The following is a 21,536-nucleotide window of genomic DNA, read 5'->3' on the forward strand; positions in this document are numbered from 1 at the left end:
TCATCCTGTCCTCACAGCAGGCTCTAGCAGTGGGCGCAGTTGTTCCCATTTTACAGACGAAGAAAGCAAGGCTGAGGGAAGGGAAATGACAGTCTGCGTAATGGGTTTCGAGAATCATATGCTTGGGTGGTGGCTCGGCAGGATGGGCAGAGCATAGCAGGTGGCCTGTGTTAGAGGTTGGTTTTAGCTCTCATTCGCTGGGTATCTCTGTGCATGTCTCTGCCCCTTTAGGGGCTCCAGTTTCATCCTCTGTAACGGCAGGTCAGCGCCCTAAATCAGAGGTTATTAACGTAAACACATGGCTGGGAAAAAAGTTAGCATTTTCCCCCATTGTGAATATAGGCAATAAGCCACAATGGCATTAGAAGTCTCTGGGACTCCATTACCAGGAGGAATCTGATATTTTTGTAGCCCATCATAGTTGTTGGAGATACCTCAGAATATCATTTCCACTCATTACTACTTCAAGGTTATGAGAGTTATTAGACCAGCCACTAGATTTGTTATAAATCTTGACTTGGAAAGCAAATAAAAACATTACCGTATCACAAATGTATCATTTTAACTTTTTATAACCATCTTAATATAATTGGTTTCTGCTATAATCCTACGGATTTTTTTTATGCATTTTGGAAACATTTTTCTGAGAAAGGGTCTGTAAGTTTCAAGAAACTTACCAAAGGGGTCTGAGAGACAGAAAAGGCTCAGACCCTTTTTTTTAAGGTGATCTCCAGACCACCTGAACCCTGGGGCTCTGGAATCCACAAGTATCAGGGCCCTCCATGGAGGAGTGCCTTCTGCCCCTCCATCCAGCTCGCTCTGTTTCTACACCCATAGCAGCTTCAGAGGGCCATTCCCTCGGCCCCGTGCAGCCTGGGTGACGTTGTTACATCAGAAACCCATCCCCCAATTTGTTGGAGGCTGCGGATGTCAGAGCAGCGAGTACCCTGGAGCAGGCTAGAGGAGGGAGGGGGGCTCCCTCCGACACCCGGCCCCCTGCCCTGAGGCCTCTTGCACTGGGGAGTGCTACAGTGCCCTGATCTCTGGGCCTGCGTGCATCACAGCTTCTGCCCTCCCCACTCCAGTTTTTCTCGCAGATCCTTGTGTGAGAATCCAGATCTGGAGGTCCTGGGTGCCTCTTGCTGTTTTGCAGGGAGGGAAGCAGAGGTGCAGAGAGGGCAAATGCCTGACTGAGGGCCGCACGGTTTGTCAGGGTCAGAGGAGGGACAAGAGTGCATCCATTCTGGTGCCCATTTCCTGGAACAGCATGGCCCAGTGCTTCCCTTACTCAGGGGCTGCCTTTTCTTGTGAAGGGGAAGCTTTAGATGTTTTTTTTTTGTTTTTTTTCCTCGCCCATTCCTGACCAGCATTTTTTCCCTGAGACTTTGACTACTTCTTCCTTCCTTTCTTCCTTTCTAGTCATTTTTTAAATTTATTTATGTTTTTAACAGTTCAGGTGATCTCCTAAGAATTCAGTCTGGTCCCTTAGGGAGCCGCACTGCTGTATTCTCAGACCCTTTCCACACATCAGAACAGAGGTAAATTAATTGGCTGATTCCCGAAATCTCTATGGTGGCCGTTGGAATTTACATTTCAGCTTTGACCCTAGAGACAGATGAGAAAGGTCCAAGCTCACAGCCTCATCACAGTGATTATTCGTTTGTCAAATATTGCTGGAGCCTTTGTGTCAGGAACCCGGGGGGCTGAGCAGGGAGGATAGATAGAGCAGTGGACAAGATGACATGCTCTCTGCCCACATGGGGCCTCTATTCAAGTCAGACATTGAAGGACTAGTTCAGTCATGCTGAGTAGATATAACAAAGCAAGAGCAGTGGATGATAGGAGGAGCTATCGACCAGGGTTAGGCAGCAGAGGCCTTTCAAAGTATATGCCTTGTAAGCTAAAATCTAGAATGTAGATGGAAATGAGCTGGGGCAAGTTCCAGAAATTGGGATAGCAGGTGCAAATGCCCTGTGGCAGGAGAAAGTGTGTGTTGATGGAGGAAATAGAAGAGAAGCAGAAGAGAAGCAGATGGGGGCACTTGCGTGGCTCAGTCGGTAAAGTGTCTGACTTTGGCTCAGGTCGTGATCTCGCAGTTCATGGGTCGTGATCTCGCAGTTCATGGGTTTGAGTCCCATGTCAGGCTTTGTGCCGACAGCTCAGAGCCTGGAGCCTGCTTCAGATTCTGTATCTCCCTCGCTCTCTGCCCCTCCCCCACTCATGCTCTGTCTCTCTCTCTCAAAAATAAACATTAAAAAACTAAATAATAATAATAAAAAAAAGAACAGAAGCAGATGGTGAGGTTAGAGGGACAGACAGACAGGGCCCAGAGATGAAGACCTTATAAACCTGGATGTGGGTTTGAATGCATCTTGAGGAGAAGCCACAGAAGAAAGAAATGACCAGATGTACCTTCTATGACCATGCTTTGTGCACGAGGAGAATCCGAGAGAGTGAGGGGTGAAGTGGGGAAATTGCTGAGAGTCTTGTGATAACAACCATGAGAAAAGGTGGCCTTTTGGACTCAGGTGTTGCCTGATTGATAAGGACCAGGAAATGGGCTTGAGATGGGTAAGGTGGCTCACGAGCAGGGAAGAGTCAAACCCAGAAAGACTGTGCCTTTTTCCCACCTCCCAAGTATCTGTAGGGTGCAGAGACCATGACCTCACCCTGACAGGACAGGCAGCCCCTCCTTGGCCACTCTGCCTGCCTTGATGCCTGGCTTCTTCATTGCTCAATGCCTGAAGTTGTTGGAAAAGCTGAGCAGGTGCAGCCAGAAAGGCAGGGGAAATAGCTGTCCATTCGTTTAACTCCCCCGTCACTCAGGTCTTCGGGGATGAGCCTCAACGTGGTAAAGCTCACTTTTGTGCTTCTTGCCCTCCCAGAGTTCATGACTCTAAATAGTCACCCAGATAAACCCGTAACTATGAACTGTGAGGAATACAGGATCAAGAGCAGAGGTGGCATTCAAAATATTTAGCCACCCGACTGCACATGCACAGGCTGGTCAGAACGGCCCTCTGCCATGGGGCCGAGCAAGGGCCTGGGGGCCTTCCATTTGCCACACATCCCTTATCCTCCGGTTTGTGGGGAGGGCTGTTGGGTTCTGGGCAAGAGCTCAGGTCACAGTGGGAGGCACCCAGTGGCTCGGGTCGCCGACTACACAGCAACCGGTAGGGAAGTGTTTCCGTATTTTAACCACAGGCACAACTGTCCTGCTGTGTACCTGCTGACCTAGACTGGGGGTCTGGGAAGGCTTCCTGGAGGAAGTGCTATTTGAGCTAAGATGTGAAAGACAGGCCTGTGAAGCTGGGAGTGGCGATAGAAGAAACAGCCTGTGTAAATGCTCTGAAACAGGACAGACAGTGGGGTGTTTGAGAAATGAAAGGGGCAGGACATTTGGTGAGAGGAAGCAGAGCTTCCAGCAGGAGCCAGGCTCTCTGGGCCCAGAAGCCGGGAAGTGCTCATATCTCCTATGAATCCAGGATACCGGAAGGCCGGCTGGGGGGGCTCCCGCAGCAGCTCAGGTGAGAGATGACTCCACTAGGGTAGTAGAGGCAGGGGTGGTGAGAAAGGGATGAATGGGAGGGTTAGAACTGGCAGGGGTCCATGATGGGTTAATATGGGGTGTTGTGAAGGGGAGGTGTATCAAAGGGTGGCTTAGGTTTGTAGCTTGTGTTGCTGGGGTAGAGTGACATCACTCATCGAGATGGGGACCAGCAGAGGAGGACCCTTGGGAGGTAAAGGTTGAGCTCTTAACACGTGAAGTTGGAGGACGGCAGGTAAGTCCTGGTGCCAAAACACAGACTTCTGGTTCTTCCTCTGCTGCTCCGAGTAACTGGGGCAAATCACTTTGCCTTTCTAAGCCTCCACGTCCTCAGCTGTAAAAGTGGGGAAGTAAAACCTGCTTTATAGGGTTGTTGTAAAGGTTATTACGAACACGGATGGGAAGGAACGTGACCATCGGCAGTCAGTGGTAGTGGTTGATTTTAATTAAACACACGTGCTCAGGAACCTTGTAAGATCCTGCGACAAAGAGGCGCATCTGGGACACGTTGTCCTTTATGGGATAAAACTTGGACTCCGTGACAGGGGTGGTGGTGGCGGTGGTGATGCTGACTGTGTTTCCCCGGCTGTTTGAAGCGTATCAAGCATCTGCCCTCATTATTTAGGGAGCTGCTGTTGTGTAAAGGAAGGATCGTTGAGCTCAGATTCAGATATTTGGGCTCTATCCCTGCCTCCGCAGCCTTAAGCGGGTCATGTGATTTCTCTGAGCCTTAGTTTCTTCAGTTGTAAAATGGGGATGATGATGATATATATATATACCGCCCGGGATGATTATAAAATTCACTGTGCCAGATGTATAGTGATGCCTAATAATGGTTACTGCTTTGTTCTTTCTTATGTGGCCATAGTTCCTGGGACTTAGGGAAGAAAGTAGAAAATGGTATTGGGCCTCGTCCAGCAGGGCCTCTGGACGACCCTCAAATCTGAGCGTGGGTCCACACACACAAATAGTGTAACCGACTGGAATTGAATGAATGTGACTAAAGGAGCCTGGGCAGCAGCTCAGTCACCTGCGGGCATGGGCTGGGAGATGGCACGGGGACTGGAAAGCCTGAATCCCAGGCCCTACCGTCCCAGCTGAGTCAGAAAGGAACCGGTTGTTTGGGGGTGGATGGTTTTACATGCTCCTCAGGGCAGCTCCAGAGCAGCCAGGCCCACAGCCTCTGGTCGCTGGGCCACTGCATTCGGGCTGCTGTGGCAACCGGGCAAGGCATGACTAGTAGCCTCATAAATGAAGTCGGGGATCCTCCCCTTGGGCCTGGATCAGCTGCTGCTCTGGCTTTCCCTGCCCTTGCCTCATTCCTAGCCTCACCCCTCCCATCCATCTTCCCTGCAGCCAGAGTGCTTGATCTCAAGGACGCATCTGGCCCTGTGAGTGCCCAGCTTAAAAACCAGTGATGGACGGTCCTGTTGCCAGAACCTGGTCCACAAGGCCTTCCAAGTTCCGACCCTGCACGCTTGCTAGAGCCTGTGTTCCCAGAGATTTTACTTCTCCTGCTGCTTGTGCTTCCCACATTTCACACCCCTTGTGTGGACCTCTTTGTTTTGCAAACACTGTGCTCCTGAGTCCAGCTTGAAGCCTGCCTTGCCCAGTCCCATCCCACAAAAACGGAGCCCTTCCTGTGTGGGTCCTGCTGAGATTACAGACTCCCCCCATCCTAATGACAACACGTGTACCGTTTAGTGCAGGGAATGTGTCTAACTGACCATCAGTAGTTGTCGAAATTATAAAAGCAGTGAGTGCTGGCTGGGGCCAACTCGCAGGCCTCTGCTGGGGGTTTGAGAAACACTATTGCATAGAATTCTCACAGCGCCTGGATAAGGATCTCTGTTTTGCAGATGAGGAAGCCAAAGCTCAGGCAGGTTAGGTGGCTTTCTGTGTGTCACACAACTCTGAGTCAGAGCGGGGATTCGAACATGGGTCAGGCCCATGTTGTCTCTGAAAGCCTTTCTGTCCACCAACTCCGGTCTGGGTCTGACACACAGAGTAAGCATCAGGAATTGCTTTGTTGAATGAAAGGGGGAACGTGAAGCTGCTGCTGCGTGGAAAAGTTGATGTTTCAGGGAGAGCTGACTTGCTTGGTTTGTAAAAATTAAAACAGGCCAGGCAACTGGGTGGCTCAGCCGGTTAAGCTTCCAACTTTGGCTCAGGTCATGATCTCGCGGTTCACGGGTTTGAGCCCCGTGTCGGGCTCTGCGCTGTTAACATGGAGACTGCCTCAGATCCTCTGTCTCCCTGTCTCTCTGTCCCTCCCTTGCTCATGTTCTCTCTCTCTCTCTCTCTCAAAAATAAACATTTAAGAAAACTAAAAAGACCCTCTCACATGGCTCCATGAGCCCTGTTGAAAAGATGCAGTGGTATCCTGCATCTTGGATTCTTACTGGACTTCGCATGCTTTTAGGTAAATAATAAAACCACCATGATCTCTCGCACAACCCAGAAAACCACCTCACTCTGAGAGCAACTTGATGTAGAGTGTCCCCGGCTGGGGGCACCTGCAGATGAGACAGCTGTGGTGAGGCCACCCAGATGGGGACACAGCTGGTCCTTGGAAGGCCAGTTAATGCATCGGGATTTCACTCTTGAGCCTGCCAGGCCATGGTAGGTTGTTAGGGCATTAGGGCCAAGGCCTTGTAGCTAGAGGACAATTTTCTCATCCTAAATTGCTTCATACCTGAAATGCTTCATTTCTGTGATCACACACATACACACACACACACACACACACACTAAAATCTAACTGAGAGGGTGAAAAAGGAGAAAATCTTTGACTCCGAAATACCCAGAAGAAAGCTAAAGTGAACATGTTTTGGGGACCTCAGCAGCAGCAGAAGTCCAGGGGGAAAAAATCTGCACGCCAACAATGATGAAGCTGGAAACAGCCCGGTCCTCAGGGGAGGGCACCTCCTCACTCCCGACAGCTGGCGGCAATAAGGCCGGCTCTGCTTGGGTCAACAGGATGTTTTGAAATCAGCTCCTGCGTTTGAAGAGGAGATACTTGGAGCTCAAGGAGCATCTCTGAGCCTCAGAGTTGCTGGCACCTTGTGAGCAGGGACTGCCAGAGAGGAGGCATTGTCCTGTGCCCTCGCCAGCCCTGCTTTGTGACACATGGGCGCCCTTCCCTTGGAGGTCGCGACCCACTCAGGCCTCAAGTCCATGTGGATACAGTGGGAAACCCAGCCCTCTCCGTGGGTAGGGCCTGGACACTCAGTGCCCTCTTCCCCACCACAGAGTACCTCGGAAGATATGCCTCAAAGGAAAACTCCGGTAAATAGCCAGAGGAGCTCACTTAGTGTGGGGGGTTCAGGGCTTCTCTGAGGAGGTGGTGTTTAAGCTGAGAGGCCTGAAGGATAAGTTTGGATTAGCGAGCAAAAAGGGGAGCAAACAACTTTTCAGGCAGACGGAATGGCACATCCAGAGCCTTGGACTGGGAAGAAGAATGACCCATTTGAGGACCAGAAGGGAAGCCAGCGTGACAAAGCACAGAGCCTTAAGGGGAGATGGATGTATCAGGAGACCCAAGCCGTGTGGAAACTGGGTCCCGGAATCAGCCTCTGCAGGCACAGGTGCACATTCTGGACTTTGGACTTGATCTTTAGTGGGAAAGGAAGCTGTCAAAGAGCTTTAAGCAGTGGGGACAATCTGATTCTCCTTAAAAAACAAATCCTTCTTGTTTCTGGATGGTGGGAGAAGTGGAGGAGAGGCTGTGGACACCAATTAGGAGGCCATGACAAAAGACCAGATGAGAGGTGATGGGGGCTTGGCAAAGGTCGTGGTGCTGGAGAGGGAGAAAAATGAACAGGAACAGATTCAAGGTCTACTCAGGAAGTAGGACAGATAGGACTTGGTGACTGGTCATCTGTGGGGAGAACACGCAGGGAGGTGTCAGGACGGGCCTCCAGATTTCTGTTGGGGCAACAGTACCTGGTAGCACTGTGCACCATGATTGAACATGCTGGAAGAAAGCTAAAAGTCATAGTCAGGGCAAAAGACCAACGGTAAGCTCTTGGGTACCAAACAAGAAAGAGGTTAACACCCAACCAAGCAATGGGCAAAGGATTGTGAACATGCAGCTCCTAAAAGAAGGCTTGAAACCAGCCAAGAAACATAGAGGCATTTGTTCAACTGGTATCCAAAAGAAGCGATTAAGGTACCAAGGCTCCATTTGACTATCACACTGACAAAGCTAAAAAAGCACGTTAATGCTAAAACTGATGAGGTCATGAAGGATTAGCATGTCCCTATGCTGCTGGTAGAAACTGACAGTGATAGTCTTTTGTAGGGGGGCAGTTACGAATTTTTTTAAACTGTTGAGCAATACAGGGGCACCTGGCTGGCTCAATCGGTGGAGTGTGCGACTCTTGATATCGGGGTCATGAGTCTGAGTCCCACACTGGGTGTCGAGATGACTTAAAAATAAAATCTTTAGGGGCGCCTCAGTGGCTTACCCTGTTAAGCATCTGGCTCTTGATTTCAGCTCAGGTCATGATCTCACGGTTCATGGGATTGAGCTCCACGTTGGGCTCTGTGCTGGGAGTGCAGAGCCTGCTTGGGATTGTCCCTCTCCCTCTCTCTCTGCCCCTCCCCTTGTGTGTTCGTTCTGTCTCTCTCTCTCTCTCTCAAAATAAATAAACTTTTTTTAAAACTTTAAAAATATGTTAAGCGATATAGTCTAAGTATAATATCAAGCAACCACACAGAGATACATGTACAAAAATATTAGAGTATTTCACTAGAGAAAAAATGAAAATGCCTATACATACATCGATAGAGGTTAATTGTGCATTCGTGTAACCATTTAAAAAGGATTAAAATTAGTGTATGTAATAGGATTCCATTTTATAAAGTGTCTGGATGTACACGTTTGTGAATGTGCATGGGGGTCTATATACAACAAGTTTTAGAAGGAAACCTGTCTAAAGTCATATTGCTAGTGTTGGATGAGTTTTGATCATATTTAATGTATTTGGGTAAACAGAAAAAATAATACTGTAGAAGAGAAAACAATAACCACTATAACAGAGACTGTAATTAAAGTGTTGCCAGAAGGAAACCCAAGGGAGGGGTGACTCATTCTGACTCGGGCTGGTGGGAGAAGACTTCATGGAAGAGGTGTGGGACCAAGAATGAAAGACCGTTGTACTTTCCTGTGACTGCACAGCTTGGTTGCTTGTGTTCGTGAGAAATGAGGGAACCCTCCCAGAAAGAAAGTCTGAGCCCGTTCTGCAGGCCTTTGAGTCTCTTTGCTCTCTGGTCATAAAAAATTCATGCCAATTAATTGTAAACCAGATGACAGGAAACAGAAGCTTAGAAAGACACTCAACACCCAACAGCAGCTTCGATCGGTGTCCACTACGTCTGCTTTGCCACTTTCTCTGCCTTTCCCTCCCTCGGCTGGGATCTTATACTCATTTGCAGGGACAGTGGCATTCCAAGATGTTCTGTTACCAGCCTTTTCTATTTCCTTGGTTACTATCTTGGATCTTTGAATAAAGGATCACATTCGCTTCACATTTTCTAAGCTCGGTTTTAGAACTTATGCAGCGTCTTACCAAAGTGCCCTTTTGGGAACTTAAATATGAATTGACACAATGCAGGCACTGTGTGGGAAAGCTGGTGACCTAACAGAACAGGATGACCCTGCCTCCACTTGGAAGCAGAACTTGGTTGGTGGCCTGACGCCGCAGAATTGCACACTGAGTTTCCAAGGAGGGCCAGAGAGGAAACTGAAAATGTTCACAGAGCCAGGGTTGAAAGTGGGCACATGGGGGCCCAAGTCGCAGTTTCTTCCGTTCCTGGCTGTGTGACTTCAGGCAACTTTCTTGGTGTTCAGTAAGCATTAGATGTTTTTGACGTTTCAGCTTTGAAATAGGACAGAATTATGTTCCAAAGTCTGGCTGCATCATAGCAAGGGACCCTAAACCAGCCTTCCCAAGATAAAGTGGAGGCACCCCTGGAAAGTGCATACATGAGCATTCCAAACTTCCAAAGTTATTTATTTTATTTTATTTTATTTTTTTAAAACTTGAACTTTTAACGTTTATTTATTTTTGAGACAGAGAGAGACAGAGCATGAACGGGGGAGGGGCAGAGAGAGAGGGAGACACAGAATCGGAAGCAGGCTCCAGGCTCTGGGCCATCAGCCCAGAGCCCGACGCGGGGCTCGAACTCACGGACCGTGAGATCGTGACCTGAGTTGAAGTCGGACGCTTAACCGACTGAGACACCCAGGCGCCCCCGAAGTTATTTATTTTAATGGATATTAGAAAAAAAAATTTAAAGCAACACTTCAAACCTATGACTTCATGGAGATTTTTTATATAGAATGGTGGTGACTAAAAATTCCTTGAAGTTATTAGCGACTGTCTTGCTATTCTAGAATCCATCTGAGTTGAAAGACTGCCTTTCAGCGGGCCTTAGAGAGAAGGGGCAGTAATAAAATGCAGCATAAACTTTTAAAGACATCCTTTAAAAATAAAGTTAAGCAAAAAATGTGAAGCAATTTGGAAAAATTAGTCAAACGGTAGAAGAGGTGAGACATCCCTATGGCAAAAATGCGAGGAATGTTAACGAAAATGACCATAGCAGGTCTTGGGTGGATCTCTGAACCTCCCTGAGTTAACGTTTTCTGGCCTGGAAAATCTCCCAGGGTGGTTAAGAGGCTCCTGAGAGAATATCCATAGATGTTACCAGCTCAACAGTACAGACTCATTGTCACATGATAGGGACTCAAATATATGTTTCCTTCACTTTTCCTTAGCCTCATCTTTTTAAGTTAAAAGTGATCTCTGGGATTGGCCAGCTGGTCTCCTTATTTTGCAGATGAGGTAACTGAACCAGACTGGGGAAAGACCAGCCCCTCCTTCTTCCTGAGGTCTGATGTGCACAGTGCCTGCTGGAGACCTGACCACCGTCCAAGAGTCTTGGGGGAAGCTGATAAAGCTGATGTGGGAATAAAAAAGAGTTAACAATGTGGGCAGTGGTCGTGGTGTAACAGCAGGGGCCAGGGGGCATGATGATCTGCGTGCCACTTTTCAGTAGAGTGCTCCTTTCTGGTCCCTGCTCTACAAAATGGTGAACTCTGCACATTAGAAGAAAAAAATTGGAAAGATACCCCCAAGTGTTGGGAGTATGTTAAGGTAGTGACATTTTTGTTTGTTCTATTTCTCCTGGTATTTCAATGGTCTTTTGCATTTTTACGTCGATGAAAAATAAAAATAAATGCCAAAATGATGGGAAGGCTGAATTTTCTGGGCTGAGGGTCGAACACCATCAGTGCCCTGCTTGACACGTAACTATTAATTATCACACTTCATTTTTGAAATAATTCCCTTCCAGCTCCTGATCGTTAGCAATTTCCCCAGTTATGTGGGATCAGAAGCAGTTGGGAACTGATATCAGGTATAAAACCTCTGATGCGTTTTAGTGCAGTGGTCTCAAGGGATTAATTGTGATCATCTTCTTCTCTTGCAGATGGAAAAGCTGAGACTCAGAGAGGGCTAGTGATCTCCCGGACACTCGGTCAGTAGGTAAGTGCTGATGCTGACAGTGAGCTGGAAACAAGATATACTTCTAATCTCCGCGGCCGAATCTCGTGATTTTTCTGATTTGTACAATTCAAGACAGAAAATAAGATGAGCTGGTTGGAGGCATTTGGGTATGCTGTGCACCGTAGTTTCTGTATGTTTTCACTGTTGGGTTGGAATGTTTAACAAGCGAGTTTGTGAAGGCTTCCTGGGCATTGCCTGCCTATATTGGATCTTTCCCGGGGAATGGGAGGGCTCATTAAAACCTTGCCCACGCTGTGGCTAGTTTGACATTATTGACCCTTCCAGAGACCCAGCAGTTTGGTGCATCTAGAACAGGGAGCCCTGGATTAGGGGGTGAGGGGATCTGGGTTTCAGTACTACCATAAGCTGTTCTGTGACCTCGAACAAGCCACTTAACTCACGGGTTCACTGATTCTTTCAAACTGTTTTTCCCCAGAATATTTGGTGCCAGCCCTTTGTGCCAGGCACTGAGGATAACAAGATAAATACAGCACAGGCTTTGCCCTTGAGGCACTCACAGCCCAATTTATGAGCTCCTCCATTTCCTCATTACTGTCTCATCATGAAAATTTCTAACATCTGCTTTGGAGTTTACAGTATGTAGGGCATTTTGTGATCTTCCCCGAAACTCCATAAGATGGAAAAAAGCTGCTTATTGCCATTTTGCCAAGCAGAAAACCATGGCTCAGAGAGTTGGCAAGACCATGCAGAGAAAACACTAGAGCTGACCTTGAAACCAGACTTCCTAACTTCAAAGCATTTGTTTCTGTTAACAGCAAACTATTCTACCTGATGATTTTAGCGTTTGAACCCTACCCCTTAGCAGTGAGTAAAACGTTAGGGAGCAACAGGACGGAGCCAGTGCTGATGCAAGGCTAATCTTCTGCAAGGGGTACTTTTCTTGTGTCTAGCTGATTATTCCAGAAAACAGTGTCTTCTCTGACTGAGAGTGAAGGCGGCCTTGGGCTCAGAGTAAGCTCGTAGCCAGAAGAAAATATGTCCCAGGCGGAAGCCCAGGGCCACCTCCTCCAGGTGGTTGGGACTCAGCACATCAGAGAGAATCTGCCATGAGCAAGAGGGGCACAGACCCCTTCTCCCGCAGTGGCCCTACAGAATGCTGTTGCTTTCTGCCAGAGCTTAATGATCCCGGTAGCTTCGGCTTTTGCAAGGCTGCCTGGCCTCAGGCGAGACGTGGAGAATGATAGGATTAGAGGCTGTGCTGTTTGTTTGTGGGGATGACAACTTGAGCACGAAGCTCTTGGGCTCCCTCAAAGTCTGCAGTTTCAAAGGGTGTGTGAATAACCTTGGGGACCAGGCCTGGTTTTCCTGCCTTACAGTGTGTGTGTGTGTGTGTGTGTGTGTGTGTGTGTGTGTGTGGTGAGTGGTGCCCGTCCTTGATGAAGATGTACTGACATGTGTGTGGTAGATGGGATGTGCAGGATTTGTGGGGAATGTGTGTGTACAAGTGTGAGGGGTGGAATTTTTATCCTGTGTGTGTGTGCATGCACACGCACACACTTGATCTCTAGGAAGCGATTTATATGAAAAAAAGAAACACTTATGGGTGTAATTTTTCAACAGGACCCAGAAATGGGCTTTTAATAAGTATCATTAAACTCTTACATTACAAGGGGAGGCCAGCCTGTCTTTCATCCTTGCTTGGATCACACAGCTCTCCCTTGCCCTGTTCTTTGGTGTCAGATAAAAACTGCTGTAATTCGTATTGGTCTCTCCAAAGCCTTTGCTCCCCCTTCCTGCTCTCCCCTGCCCCTGCCCTACCCTGGCGCTTGTCTGATCTCTCCGCTTGGACCTCGACACAGACAGGGCTGGTGTCAGGACTGACAGATGATACCTGCGGGTGTGCCTGGAATCTGAGCGTTCTGTGTCTCGCGTTGTTCCAGCAGGAGACTTTAGGGTCTTTGTTTTGGAGGTGCCCCAAGCCGAGAGAGATCAGGGCTCCTTCCTTTCCCTGAGGGTCACTTACAGCCAGCGACACCCGGCAGGACTGTGTGTGTGCAAACCCTTTCCTTTACGGATTGGGTTTCCCCTTGTCTGACGTGGGAGGGGAGAAGCTCTGTTGAAAGGTAGGTTTCGCTCTAGACTGAAAGCATTCTGCCAGGTCTCCTGAGGAAGCCGGTTCCCAGAGTGATTATCTTTCCTGAGCTGAGAGCGAAGTGCTCTGTGACGAGAAGCTTGGCAGGCTTAGCAACAGGCTTATCAAGCGATGCTGCAAGAATGTTCATTCGTGTAAGCAGGCCTGACTTGGTGCAGTTCTGTTCTTTGTGCACTGGCTCAGTTCTGGGGCTGGTGTGTTCTGATTTGCATGGCTCCTTTTCCAAGGTTATCCATCCTGTAAGTTGTGGAGTTCTGCCTGCATCGTCCTTGTTCACTCCCCACGCTCCCCAGCCCGGGTGAGGGGTTGATTGTGCAGCAGTGTTTGAGGTCTCCATAGAGGCCACTGGCCCCAGGTAGCAGAGTGCCCCAGGTTGGGGTTCTCATGCCTTCTAGAATATAACAGGCCCTCACCTGTGTCCTAGCTTGGCCTCTTACTACACCAACCTACTCAATTTCTCTTGGCCCTGGGGGACCTGCCCTTTTTGGAATCTTCTGCCTCATCCTTGCCAGCAATTCCATTGGAGTGGCCAGCCTCTGGTCCCTATGGCTCCAGTCATTGGCTCAGAACTGGCTCCAAGCCAGACAAGCCTCTGAACATCACAACCCTGCCACACATGCTGGGTGGATGTCTTTCCTTGACCTTAACACCTACCCAGACAGACCTTTAGGATTGGGACAATAGCCAACATGAGCTCTTCAAACACCCTTAATCACCCTTAATAAAAAACATGTATTGAGCACCTACTGTGGGCAAGGCACTATGGTAACATCTTAGATACACTTTTTTTTTCTAATTTTTATAGCCATTTTTTTTCCAGATAAACTAGGTTTCGAAGAAGTTAACATGGCTAAGAGTATTCAGGTATTCAGTGATAATGCTAGGATTTGAGCCCACATATTTGAACCAAAAAGCTTTGCTCTTGTCTTATATAAAATGTGTACCACACAATGGCTAGCAAAAAGTGATTGTCACCTTTTAGAGATGGTTCTTTTAAAAGTAATTATTAACAACGGGGCACCTGGGGGGCTCAGTCAGTTAAGTGTCCGACTTCGGCTCAGGTCATGATCTCACGGTTTGTGAGTTCGAGCCTCACATTGGGCTCTGCACTGACAGTGCAGAGCCTGCTTGGGATTTTCTCTTCCTCCCTCTCTCTCTGCCCCTGTCCTGCTCACACACACATGCTCTCTCTCTCAAAATAAATAAGTAAACTTAAAAAAATAAAAGTAATTATTAGCAAAGCATTTATCATAGTACATCCTAATTGTTGGTCGTCTTTTCCCAATGAATGGTAACGTTCTTGAGAGCAGAACCTGTAAGTCCCAGCCAGTGGCAGGATATAAGGCCTGTAGCAACTAATCAACAAATATTTGAGTGATTAAGTATATTAATAATGGCCAACTTTCCTGATTGCTGCCTATGTGCTAGGCAAGGTGCTAAGTGCTTTGTATATGTTATTTTGCTTCATTCTTAAAATAACCATGTAAGGTAGATACTAACTAATGTTATAACTGTTTTCCACCAAAGAAAACAGAGGCTTGAAGAGTTTGGGTAACTTTCTCAGGTTATTGAGCTGAGAGTGGCAGAGCTGGGTGGGAGCCTGGCTTACTGACATGAGAACATGGTGCTCAGCTATAATGTTTTGCTTCGCCTGGATGTTTGGGCCTTCTCCAGATGTCCCAGCATCCCACATAGCCCCAGCCCGTGCCCATGGCTCCTTCAGTAAATTCCTGGAGCTGTCACTCAAATCCAGCGCCTGCATACCAAAGGCTCTATGAAGTTTCCATTCAAGAGGGACAAAGCCAGAGAAGGCTGGGAGGCCACAGTCATCTATTAAAGGCAGTATGAAGAGCCGCTAATAACAGGAAAGTAGACGCAATTTGTAAGACACGGGTAGGGCAAAGTCAACATCAGTAGGCACAACATTTTGAAGTCCATGGAGAACAGTGGTGAAGTGTTTCAGTGGCACTTTCTGGGGCCGTTTCTTAGGCTTGGCAAGTATGCCTGAAGACTCATTGGCGGGTGAGGCCGGGTGAGGGGAAAGGTCTTCGTGCATTGCTCTCAAGGGAGGGCCTTCCCTTCCAGTACCTTCCCACAAGACCTCACAGGCCAATGCCTTATTTCATCATGTGGAGCTTTATCTTACGCAAGCCGAAGAAATGGTACTCCTCCTTCATTGCCAGCAAGATAATTGAGCCCTTGTGATTTTACCCAGAGGGCAGCAGGAGCATGTGCTTTTAAGTGAAAGGAGAGCAAGCAGCAAGGAGGTAGAGAAGAGCTGGGAGAGAGGGAGCCTTGAAATGCCTCTGGGGGCTGCCTGGGCGGGACTAGGATCCACCTGTTGACTCCTGACCAGGCCAGGGCTCACTCTGCATGACTCCATGCTACGTCTGGTGTCCCTGGGACACCAGTGAGGTGCACTGGTGCCTGCCTCTAAATGCTAGAAGGAGACCAACTGCTTTGGGAGACACAAATGAACGCTCTGTGGTCAAGAGAAAAGTAAGCAGAATGACAACACGATGACATATCAGTTTGAGCCTTCATGGGCAAGTCTTTGGGTGGGCTTAGGGCTTTGCTCTTCTGGAGGTGGCTCTGTGCATCCTGAAGGCAGTGGTGCTCCTGGGCCTGTGTGTTGGACCTTGAAGCCCTTACCTCTTTCCCCCGTAGCAGTGGTTTTTAAACCATCCTCTGCAGACCCCTGGGGGTCTACTGGACTTCTCTCTGGGACTTCTTTGCAGATGGGTGGGCAATTCTCTGTTGGTGCCCGGGCCTCCTCCTGTTCATCCTCTTTTTTCCCACATGGGGCTTCTTTGCTGCCAAGACTGATGTTCGCCCCGGACGCACTCCCATAGCCATACAGTTTGTTGACAGCCAACATCTGTCTGCTCTCATTGGCCATCGTGTCTGTTCTGATTGGTTGCTGCCTGTGACACATCAGTTCTTTTTTTTTTTTTTTAATTTTTTTTTTTTAACGTTTATTTATTTTTGAGACAGAGAGAGACAGAGCATGAACGGGGGAAGGTCAGAGAGAGAGGGAGACACAGAATCTGAAACAGGCTCCAGGCTCTGAGCTGTCAGCACAGAGCCCGACGCGGGGCTCGAACTCACGAACCGTGAGATCATGACCTGAGCCGAAGTCGGACGCTTAACTGAACGAGCCACACAGGCGCCCCAAGTTCTTAAATATTTTAAATTTCACTCCTGCTTTTTCAAGCCTTCCTTTGTGCAGACAGGGCCAGGACGCCCCGTGCTGGCTGCATCCTAACTCCGGCACCGCTGCTGCAGAACTGAGGCGGTTTTCACCTTTAAGGAGCGCTTGCTGCGCTTCCTTGTCCCACCCAGGGCCTCAGAGTCACCCGACTGTCACCAGTCCCACAGCCACGTGGGGCTCGGCAACTCGCCCGTCCTTCCCACTGCCACCAAAGCGGAGGCCCTGATTTTGTGGCGGTGACAGAATGGGAAGCGAGTTGGTGTTTTCGGCCCCGGTCCCTGGCGTGTCCCTCCAGCAGGCAGGTAGCACGCTCTGTCGTCTGTCCAAGGACATGACTCCTGGATTCACTCCGCTGTGCCTTTGTGAACAAACCGCTTCCTCCAGTGAGCTTCTCGGGCGGAATTCCGTACGTGTGTTTGTTCTTTCCAGCCCCCTTCTTTTACAGAAGGGCAGAAGGAATGGCAGAAGTAACGTCCTCTAAAAGAAAGCTCCGGGACTTGGGACTCTGGCAAACCACGATTTCTGTCCAGGCTCTGCTCCTCGTTAGCTGTTTGACTTTGTGGAAATGGCTTGACTTTCCGGTCTTGGTTTCCTTGTCTGTGAGACGGGGGTGAGGACAAAAAGGACAACTGGCAGGTACCTTGTGCTTGGCAGACTTTTAGGCATTCGCACGACAGACCCCCTGAAGTACATAGCATGAGTCTCTCCTCATCTTCCAGATGAGGAGCTTGAGGCACAGAGTGACAGAGTGACTTTTCCCAGGTCACACAGCTAAATAGCAGAGCCCGTGCTCAAACCCGGGTGGTCTGGCAGCAATGCCCACACGTCAGACCTCTCCAGCTCTATCTCGGGACTGTGAAGGGACTGATTCCCGAGCAGTGTGGTTGGAGCTGAGGGTGCCCTTCGTACAAGCGGATTCTCTTCTACTCTTGTTCTGTGTCTAATAGAAGGAGGAAAAAGTCCTTCCGTTCACTGAGTGCTGCCATGTGCAGGGGTCATTATCTCCTGTCAATTTCCCAGGTTCTCTTTTTAATATTCTTCCAGTTGTGCAGATGAGGGGACAACAGAATGAGAAGCGGTGTGAGGTAGTGAGCTCCCTGTCAAAGGAATGATCTAAACAGGAACAAGATGGCCCCCTGTTGGGGCTGTACTGGGGATTCTGGCACTGGATCGTTAGATCGCTCCCTATGTTCCACAGCGCTCTTCAGTGCCTGGCCCTGGGTTTGAACCTTCCCAAGTCCCCAGGATTTTGCTGATGTAGAAGGGGAGACAGGAGGGAGCCCCCTGGGCCAATTCCAGTGTCGCAGTGTTTTCTAGAGACCATACGCCGACGCTGAGCGAGAAGCAGAGGCCAGCTCAGTGGTTTCTGCCCTGTGGCTGGCATCTGTAAGACTAGCAGTCAAGAAACCCAGATTCTAGGCTGGGTTCTGCAGTTGGTTGAGAAATCATTTAACCTCTCTGTACCTTTTATTCAAAAGAAGTAATAATAACTTTAAAGACTTACTGTGTCTATAAACTAACGCATACCTGTAACTTGGGAGCATCAGGCCAATGAGAGTTGTTAGCATATATTGTTCTTCGTCCTGGTGACACCTTCAGTTTACGATGACTCCCCAAAGTGAGTCAGGGACACCTGCTATCTCTGTAGGGTTAGAGGCTGGGAGGAAACGTGACTGAGAATGGGTGGCTGAGTCGGTTCAGCATCCGACACTTGATCTCGGCTCAGGTCATGATCTCACAGTTCGTGAGTTCAAGTCCCGCACTGGTCTCTGTGCTAACAATGTGGTGCCTGCTTGGGATTCTCTCTCCTTCTCTCTCTGCCCTGCCCCCCTCATTCTCTCCCTCCCTCTCTCTCTCTCTCCCTCTCAAATAAATAAACTTTTAATAAATACATAAAAAGAGGAATGGAGCCAACCCTCATTTTAGGTTAGAGAGACTCCAAGCCTAATGCAGAAATTGACCTCTACATAGGCAGGAGAACAAAGAATAGAGAACTTGCCTCTGAGTTTCCTTGCAAACAAGGGAAAAGGGAAAGCTGATGGAATACGTGTTGTCACTGGCTTACGTTAGGTCTGTGGTGAGGCATAAATGTGGATCTGGGCATGGAGGGGTATAGCTTGTGCAGGAATGGCAAATGCATGGTGTGTTAGCTTGGGTTCCTGGGACGAGACTCCAGGAAGATTTGCATGCAGAGTTCATTGGGTTTACCCTCAGGATCAGCATTTGTAAGGGAGGTAAGATTGGGCAGCGGAGGAGCTGGACTGCAATGCATTCACAGCACAGACATCGACTGTCCCCGCGGGGAGTGGCTGGAGCTGGGATGGCCCTTCAGATACCCCACATTGAGTAAGGGGGAGTCAGTCTTCCGGCCCTCTGCAGCAGCAGCTGTAGGCTGCCCCTGGGTGAGGCCGGTCTCCTGGCCGAGGGCCATTCTCAGAGAGGGACTCCCAGCGAGAGCTGTCAGCAGCCCACAGCAGCAGTCCCTGCAGCTGGAGGAGTGAGTGCCTTCGTCCCAGGTCCCAGAGCGCTGATCTGGGCAACACATCCCAATATCCAGCACACATGGCTTGCAGGCTGCCCTTCTTTTCTTACACCCCACTGCAGACATCGCTAATTGAAACAGCTCTCTTTACCACTGGGTTCCGATGAGGCCTCAGAACATGTTCAGATACGTTGCCTCAGATAAACATTATCAATCGGTTAGAATTGGCTGGTAAGAGGAAACCCACTTGCTACCTTTGGCCTCTACATCTGTAGGAGACATTTATCGATGGTGTAATAAGAAGTGTCCAGTGTTATGACTGCTCTTACAAAATTGAACGTTGGCAAACCTTATACAGTTTCCCTGACATGTCCAGTGGAAATGTGGATTTTTTCATGCTCTTCCTTATTCTCCCCTCTGACCACATTCCCTCTGAGCCCTGACTTGTTTTCCTTTTACCTCTACTACATGTAGTTTTCCCTAGAATTCGTTTCCTTTTCCCAGCTTTCTCTCTCTCGATCTCTCTCTCTCTGTCTCTCTATCTCTCAATCTCTCACCACACATTTTCTCTTCGTCTCATCTATTCCCCTTTCAACCATCAGCCCTCCTCAGGCATCCCTCTTTCACCCGTTTACAAGTTACCAATCTCCTGCCAAGCTGGTCCATCTGATTAGCCTGTCTGGCCTTCATAACAGGAGCTCCTGACATGTGTATTTAGCTGGTGAAGGGATGGATGCTTAGAGAGGCCAACATGCTCTCTGAAGGTTGAAACATGTTGCAGGAGAGGGCTGGGCTTTCTCGAAGGTCTGTAGGCTCTCGAAGTCTGTGTTCTTTCTTTTATACCTTTGGGACATTTGTTGGGGCCATCTCGATGATTCCAAGTTCCCCTTGTTGAGTCTTGCCTGGCTGAGAGCTCTGCAGGCCTCCGTTGTTAATCCTACAGGTTATCTTGAATCACTGCAGAATGCTGGTGGACACCCGACCCCACTGGGCAGGTTGGACACTCTTCTGATTTCTGTGAGTGGGGTGGTGATGGAGTGCTGGGTGCAGCTTGGCCCCTTGCGCCTACCGGTGCTCCATTTCAACTGATTCTGCAGATGCTGCAGAGGTGAGGAGGCTTGGCGATCGCAGATGCACCGTCAGGGTCAATGGGATGGGGCGGGCCCTGGAGCCAACAAACGGCTCTTGAAGAATGACACTTCGGCCAGTCCAGCGGGCAGCATCACTGAGGGACCCACCTGGGTCTCTGTGCCAAATGCCTGCGCTCTTGTCTGTTATCCTGCTCCTTTGGGAAAGTTGCATTTGGTAAAGGGAAGTCTCTTGCTGTTAGCTGAGGGCTGGCTCCATCAAAACCAAAGGTCAATTAGGCTGTTGTTAAAGAAGACCTGTAGAGGCACCTATTCTGGGCGAGTTAGGAAGCTAAGCCCTTGGGATACAAAAATAAATCAGTGTCTCACCCCTTACCCTTGAAATGCAAACAGTATTTTTTTGTGTAAAGGACAGCATGGGTCCCTGGTGCTGTGGAGCTCTCTACCCTTGAGACTATGACTCCTTTGCACAGGGAGAAACTTGCAACCCTTATGGTGAGTGGAAAGGAGGCTCGCTCTTCTCTCTTATATAGGTTTTCTGTGTGACCTTGGGCAGGACACTTTACCTCTCTGGTCATCAGTGTTACTTCAGTGTCGGTGGAGAAAGTGGCCACTGCAATGCCTCAAGAGTCTACTTTTGAGGAAGCTTCTTGTATGATGTCCTATGTATGGTAGGTGCCTATAGATGCTACTATGTTTTCCTTCCCCACTCTCAGCTTATTACTTAGTGAGATCAGTGGAGAAGTATTTACTAGATATTGATGACCTACAGAGCATGAATATTTCCCCAAGGAATGCTATAAATCTTTGTAGGGTGATCCAGGGCTGAATTGGTTCTCAGGACTCCATCTGGCATGTTTCTCACAGGTCACATACCCAATACCTCCGACTGGCCCTGACTTGGAGAGAGCTCCTCTTCATTTTCTGATTCTTTACCCTGACGCTCCCAGTGTTCCTTCTTAGTAGGATGTAGCCAACATTGCTCAGAAGATGCAGCTGTGGCAAAATAGAAGGGGTCTTGCACCTCGAGCTGGCTTTATGAGAACAGAACACCCTCTTGACCCCTCTAAGACTTAGTCTTCTCATTTCTAAAGTACGATAATCCTACTTCCTTGCTGGCAGTCTCTGGGGATGGCATGGGACCCTATACACGAGAGCGTGCTATAGAACAAATATGTGATCTGTGGTTGTGGATGCTGTCATTATTCTGTGGGTTCCCATCTCTCGACCTGGCCCCAGTAGCTCCCAACGCAAATTCGCAAATGTATGTGGTCTGTACTGAGAACTTGTCCACCAAGCTGTTTGTGGATATCTTTGCTCGGACCCTTCTCGGTGAGCTTGTTTTGGTTATTTATGTCCGTCTTCTCTAAACTCCAGGATATTTAAGAACAAGGTCCACTCTTAGCTCATCTATATCCCCAGTATGGAACAGAGGCTCCATAATTATTTGAATAAATAAATGAAGATGAAAGATAATGGCCACTGTGTGCATCTGCCACACATGTGCTCTGTGTATGTAAGTCC

At 48.7% G+C, this 21,536-nt stretch overlaps 1 protein-coding gene across 1 annotated transcript in view; it reads left to right on the forward strand.

The window, feature by feature from the left end:
- The first annotated feature begins 6,743 nt into the window (after positions 1-6,743).
- Positions 6,744-21,536, forward strand: part of TENM4 (teneurin transmembrane protein 4) — a 597,404-nt gene continuing 582,611 nt past the window's right edge. Inside the window, exons 1-2 of the mRNA XM_042957496.1 lie at positions 6,744-6,835; positions 11,042-11,097. The gene's annotated coding sequence lies outside the window, so the exon portion shown is untranslated. The remainder of the gene's footprint in view (positions 6,836-11,041; positions 11,098-21,536) is intronic.

This window comes from Panthera tigris, chromosome D1 (assembly GCF_018350195.1).
Source record: "Panthera tigris isolate Pti1 chromosome D1, P.tigris_Pti1_mat1.1, whole genome shotgun sequence".
Taxonomy (NCBI): domain Eukaryota; kingdom Metazoa; phylum Chordata; class Mammalia; order Carnivora; family Felidae; genus Panthera; species Panthera tigris.